Source organism: Apis dorsata, unplaced genomic scaffold, assembly GCF_000469605.1.
Source record: "Apis dorsata unplaced genomic scaffold, Apis dorsata 1.3 scaffold_365, whole genome shotgun sequence".
In the NCBI taxonomy this organism is placed as follows: domain Eukaryota; kingdom Metazoa; phylum Arthropoda; class Insecta; order Hymenoptera; family Apidae; genus Apis; species Apis dorsata.
In genome coordinates this window covers 1,006,359-1,012,751 of record NW_006263630.1, presented here as the reverse complement: position 1 = coordinate 1,012,751, position 6,393 = coordinate 1,006,359, and the positions used below count along the sequence as shown (strand labels likewise).

The 6,393-nt window shown below is 39.0% G+C and overlaps 1 protein-coding gene across 2 annotated transcripts in view; it reads left to right on the top strand.

Annotated features, from left to right (window-relative positions):
- Positions 1-49: 49 nt before the first annotated feature.
- LOC102673299 (discoidin domain-containing receptor 2) overlaps positions 50-6,393 on the top strand; it is a 234,385-nt gene continuing 228,041 nt past the window's right edge. Inside the window, exon 1 of one of the 2 annotated variants that reach the window (XM_006618672.2) lies at positions 50-1,056. The gene's annotated coding sequence lies outside the window, so the exon portion shown is untranslated. The remainder of the gene's footprint in view (positions 1,057-6,393) is intronic. The other variant, XM_031511947.1, reaches the window with a different exon arrangement.

Below are 6,393 nucleotides of genomic sequence, written 5' to 3'. Positions count from 1 at the left end.
CGCCGCCGGTCGGCTGACGCGGCTTGTGGCTTTCGGCTCGTCGAGCTTGCCTCACTCGCTCAGTCGCACTCGAACCGCGCATCGGTGAGGGTGCTGTGTCGCCCTCTGTCGGTAGTTTCTCTTTTCGATGTATGCGTGTGTGCGTACTTACGGGAACAGTTGCCACGCGAGTCGTACCACGTTGTCCTTTTTTATATTTTTCTTTCGTTCCAATTTACGCTCGACTGGGAGCGTATTTAATCGCGAAGAATTCCGAATAACTGAACTTTAACGAAATAATACGGAATTATTCGAGTCGTACCTTACATCTTTACGTTTTTTGTGCTTCTTGTTTATCTACTTATAACGGTCGGTAAAGGAGTAAAGTAAATGCGCGACAAAAGATCATTCGAATTTCGTATATTGGTATCCCTGTTTTACGTCATTAGTGTCAGTTTGAAATTTTCACGTGAATATTCGCGAATTTTGATAATGTTATATTGATATTATATTCTCTGGTTTTACGCGTAATAAGGTTTTAAATGGTAATTCGACGTGTGAAATTCGGTGAAAATAGATCGTGTGTGATTACGTATCGAGGTATCAACAACGTTAAAGGTAAAAAACTGTCAACACTCACCGTACGTTCCATTTTGAAAGCGAGACAGGTTCGACCAGGCTATTATTCCAACTCGTAATTGCGTGATACGTAGTAGTTCAGTTTTCTTCATCCTTTCAAGTTTAACGGTCACTTAAAAGAATATTGGACGCCATTGAACATTCCGTTTTGTTCCCAGTCGATGCGAGGACACAGTGAATAGTCGGTGCGCGCGTGTTTGTCGTCGACGTGCAGTTCGAAATCACGAGAATATGGGGAGTGTGGGAGATAGATCGTCTTCGGCGTAATCTGGCGTTGACGTGACCTAGCCTAACGTAACTTTTGTTTGGGACATCGGTCGCCTGCGCCTCCATTCTATCACCCATCCCACGGTTCCATTCGTTCGGTGCTCTCGTGTGTGTGCTCACTTTTCTGGAGTGTGTGCGACTGCCTCGAACAGCAACGAACGACTTCGCCCGGTAAGTGATTCACCATATTTATATAACGGTGTCGCGCATATTTATGAATAGGTGTCGTGCTTGCCCAAGGTGAGCTTCGAACGATCGTAATATTTATAATATCGAACGTCTTTCTCTCTCGTATTTACGTTTATACGAATCGCTGTTTTGTTTTAATTGGAATTTCACAACGGACGATTTACGTTTTTCTTACGTTTCCTTTTTATTATTTGTTTGTAAAACGTGATATAGAAGATACGTATTTCGTGAAATGAGACGCCATTTTGATAAGCTTGCATTACTTCGATATTTTGCGATATATCGTTCAAATTAATGGATGCGTTTCAAAGTAAAATTAAAACGGAGAGTATTAACATATTCAAGTTTTTTTTCATAAATTCCTAACGTCTTTTTTATCTGTTTAAAGTAATATCTAATCGAAATACAGAATAATAGTCGGATTTATATCTCAGTATTTCAAAGGGGACACGAAATTGAATTTCAATTTCACTCGTAATATCTTTCCGTCCAAAAATTGTTGATTCGAATTGAATATAAAAGAGACGTTCATTCTCATCGTGATATTTTGCGGGTTTTTAATATCTATGTGGACATTGCGCGCATAAATAATTTTTATCATTACCAATATTGGAAAACGTTCGATATCGTAAAATACGTACGAAGATTATAATTCATTCCCGCCAATATTCAAATTTTTCTTATACCGATATCTTTTTATTTTTTACCCACTTGTTACTTTTACATATATTTTATAAGATATATGTAAAAATTATTTTAATCTTTATTTCGTCACAGTTTCATAAATATACGGATAAAAATAGCAATAAACACGTATGCTTATGAAATATCAGATCGGGAAAAATTATTTAAATCATCAAAAATTAATAAGTAACATAAAGAAATTATATTAAATAATACTTAAATGATACATTCAACCTTGTTAAAATTCAAGACCAATGTTATCTCATAGAAATCGAATAAAGCATCAACCATCCATTTGCCAACAGATTCATTAATGTTACTATTCTCAATTTCAAAGTGTTTCAAACGGAATTGTAAATACTCTTAGCATAAGAGGATCGTGCGATTCGCGTTCACGAATTTTTCATTTCACCTGAAAATTCATAACACGAGTCGCGTTTCGTTAAGCATGTCGTACCCTCTCCCGACCGTGTCCTGTTCCAAAGAGTCGCCTCGCCGCAGAAATAATATTCGCTTTGGTGAGTTCAAAGCTTTGCCAAACCGCGGGTTAGTTGCGGAGGCTGGTGGCACATGGTGCTGAAAATAGGCGGACACCAGAGGCGGCGTTGCATCTTTCCACGAGCCCGTTTGGAACGACTGTTCCAGTATCTGGAATCGCAGTTAGAGAAAAAAGAGAAAACATCGAGGAAAGAGTGGGTGGGCGCTAATTGGTTAATGACCGTCATTACGGGTATAGAGGAGTGAAACGGAATTAAAAATACCGAGCTTCCGTACAACGAAAGAGAACCATTTTTCATTCTTTTATTAGACTTTAGTGGAAAAGGAATATGACACACAACGTTTTGATCTATACGTTAAGTTGTCTTGAATATTCTTTCTGTTTTTTGCAATATATTTTAATGACAATGATCTCAAAAATAGTTTTTCCATGTTCTTAGAAATTCTGATTTATTTTTAATATTAAAATCTTCAATTTTCTTCTAACTTTTCAATAGAATACATTTATTATTTAATATCTAATGAGTTTAGAATTAAAATTGATAGAATTATATTGTTAGAAGAAAATATAGGAATATTTTGATATGTACATATATCTTTAAAAATGATCAAAACTTAAATAAAGTATAGATTACTATTTTAACTCAAAAACCCAAAAGAAAAAAAAGATATTCCTTTTCATATTCCTATCCTTTCCTCTATTCTTTCTCCCTCGTACTTGCGTTAATTAAGAACATGCAAAATATTCCGACTAAAAGATCGTTCCATGGAACCGAATTTCACTTCGTCGCATAATTTTCATGTAAACTCACTTCACTCCGATAAAGTTTGAATTCCGCCAATCTCGTTTTGCCTCCCTTCATTTAGATTCCGCGTCGTTGTGCGACTACCTTCTGCTTGTTTGTCGAATTCCTTCTGCACCCTAATGCTCTCGTATATGGAAATCAATGGAATTTCTCCACTTTTTCTCTCCCTGTTTTTCCATTTGCTCCTCCAGCCGATCTCGTTCGATTTCTCGCTTTGTTACGCGGTCGTATTCTCGGTATTCATTTCCACGCGTGCACGCAGAATCGTCAGCCACTCGTCGACTGGACGATCACGTTAAGGTCGCGAAAATACTTTCCAACAACGTATCTTATCGCGTTTCACGACCTCGTCGCACGTGATCCGGTAATTAGAGCTAGGGTCTAACTGTTTCTCTTTCCATTCGAACGAGATCCTCTCTCTTTTCTTTTAAAATGAATAAGAACAAGGGTGCGAGTTCCCCTTTGCCGATTTCTTTCACGCGAAATTTCAAAGTGGCTTTTATTAAAATAGATTTCATCTAGAGTAACGACGTTACGATTTGAAGTCATTCCAGTTAGATTTCACGTATCGTTTAATTTCTACGCGATTTAATTCGCGTCACGGTGTATCGATTGAATTATTGCGAATCTGTGCGAGTTTAATTGCTGAATACTGAACGTTGACAGCGTTTAACGAATTTTCGACGAATGAAATCTTTTATAGAGTAGGATGTACTGTACTTTTTTTTTCAAATGTCTCTGGTATGCGATCAAAATTTTTATCGATAGAAAATATCGTTATAGTTTGAAAATTATATCGAAAAAGTAAAAAGTACGAGGTTGATATTTCAATGAAAATTCTGATGGTGAAGAACATAGTATCCTGATAAACGATTGTTTTCTCGTTCAAGAGTAATCGTATTATAAAGAGTTGCTTCCCATTTAATGCATTTCGTGAATACCAATGGATTATAGACGAACGGAGGAATCGAGGAAATTCATATAGGGACGAATTTTTCTAAGAAAGAAATATAGAGGACGAGCCATTTTGTCCCTGGTCCTTTTATCGAGTGATCTGCGTATACGTACAGCCCCCTGGCATTCGTAATAGCGAAAGTATGAGAAATTGAAAGATTCCAGATAGCGAGGGCCAGAGTTCTCCAGTGACGTGCGAGTTCTGAGAGTCACGTGAGGTCGAGTGAGTTACACCGTCGCCCTCGCTACACAAGAATACACTTACGCGGTGCGACATTCATTTTCTGCTATCGTGAGTTGTACCTAGACGGTGGGCGAGTCGCAAGATTGAAAAATTCCAGATAAAAATGTTACATTGCGTTTTCCACACTCGCCGAACGCTCTCGAGCGTATTACTTCACGTTTTTCTGCAGTTTTGCAGTCGAAGCGACTCGGTGTATTATAGTACAGGATCATTTACTTTCTAATAATCGAAGAATCAATTATTTTTTTTTTTAAATTAGAAATTAAAAATATAGATCATTTTAATATCATTTTAGTATGATAGATTGAAACATATCTGTAATATATTTTTTGTTATTATCTTTGATACAAATTTATTATAAGATTTCTTAAATAAATCATAAAGAGATATAATTTCGTTAGTTTTTGCTATTATTTCTATCCCAGCGATAAAGAAGAAAGAGAATGAAAGATACATTTTAACTCTACGATCGATGTAAAAGATTTTTGCGGCGTTAAGTTCATTACACGCGATCCTTTCGCAAAAGATAGCGTCCTTGTTAATCGGCGTTAATTATCCAGAAAAGAGCAAACTTGAAGCGCTTCTTATTCGCTTATGATCGTGGAATCAAACTATTCGTTTTAATTATTATTATATTACTTTCTTTTCGCGTACATCAAATTAAAACAACGAAGCGTTCTTCCCGGGAATTTAACATAGCATTATTCGAGCAATCTTTTCACGCGGGGAAACTTTGATATTTCCTTTACGAGATTATCTCTTCCCCCTCCCCTCCCCTCCCCCAGGATTCGGTTATACCGAACAATTTAAAAGTTGTGCTTTGAAGATTCGCAACTTTGATATCGCTCAAAGATAATTGGATCCACGGTTATTGCGTGAAACGCAGAGATTCCCAAAACAAACGAATTTCCAACGTGCTTCCATCTCGTCGAAATCTTTTTATTCCGAATCGAAGTTCGCCGCGCCTAATCTAATTTTTTCGATAATAATTTTCGCTCGCCAAATATTTGATCAGGATTGCGATTCCCTCCTCGAAAAGATATCGATCGATAGCGAAGCTTGAATTCATCCCCCCGTTAAATTTTACCCACCTTTAATTCCCTTCTTTACGCCTTCTTTACAATTTCCCTAAAAAAAAAAATAACTATCATCCGCGAGAACGATATCGCGTTGATCGCGCATTTAAGGGTTCATAAAGATACCTATGTCGCGTGAAAATTTGTCCAGACGCGCGGTTTGAGGGGCGTCAGATGGTTGGCAGTTGAAATTTGCATAAAGGGATTGCGAGAGGGTGGTTGGGGGGAGGGAGACTCGTTCTCGTTTTTCGTCGGTGGCGGGTTATCCATGCTCGTTTCGTTCGTGCGCCGCGAAAATGCAAACGAATACAGGGGACGTGCCATTCTCTCGCGTAATTGGTTTCACGCGGAACGAGACGATTTTCATTGCATCGTACGTTCCATCCCCTTGTATCTTGATCGTATCGCGGAAATGGCGCTCGTTTCGCATCCCTCCCCTTCTCTACAAATTTCACACGCGCATATTATGGAACGCGATCGCGTTAAAATCGCGCAAATCGTCGATTGAACCGCACCATCGTTCACTTCGAGAACGATATAGCATGATATTTAGCCACTTTGTCGTTCCTTGCACACCGCCTAGACGGTGGATTCGACGATGGCGTTTAGTTCGACCTGGCGGAAAGATTGCTCGCGGTTGCCTCCATTAACTCACGCACGCCTAGGTGGAGGAAGACGGCGGTGCATTTGCGCGGTCGGTCGAGCAGGATTCAGTGACAAGCGTGTGTGTATGTACACATATATATTTACATTTATACATACGTTTCAGTCGGCGGGAAGCACTTAAAATTTCCATTTACTCGTTGCACGCAGTTATTCGTATCGGCGTGTGAACTTTCGTTCTTTTCTTTTTCGAAAGGGGAAGGGAGAGGGGCGGATTGCGCGGGTGGACGAATGCCCTCGGATGGACGAACAAGGGAGGGGAAGAAAAAAATGGAAAGAAAGACGAAATGCTTAAATGTTTTGAAGCATAATGGCGTCACTTGACCGAAATATACATTCCCCCCGGGCCGGGGAATGGGAAGAAGCGTGGTCAAAGGTGATATCAACCGGGGAC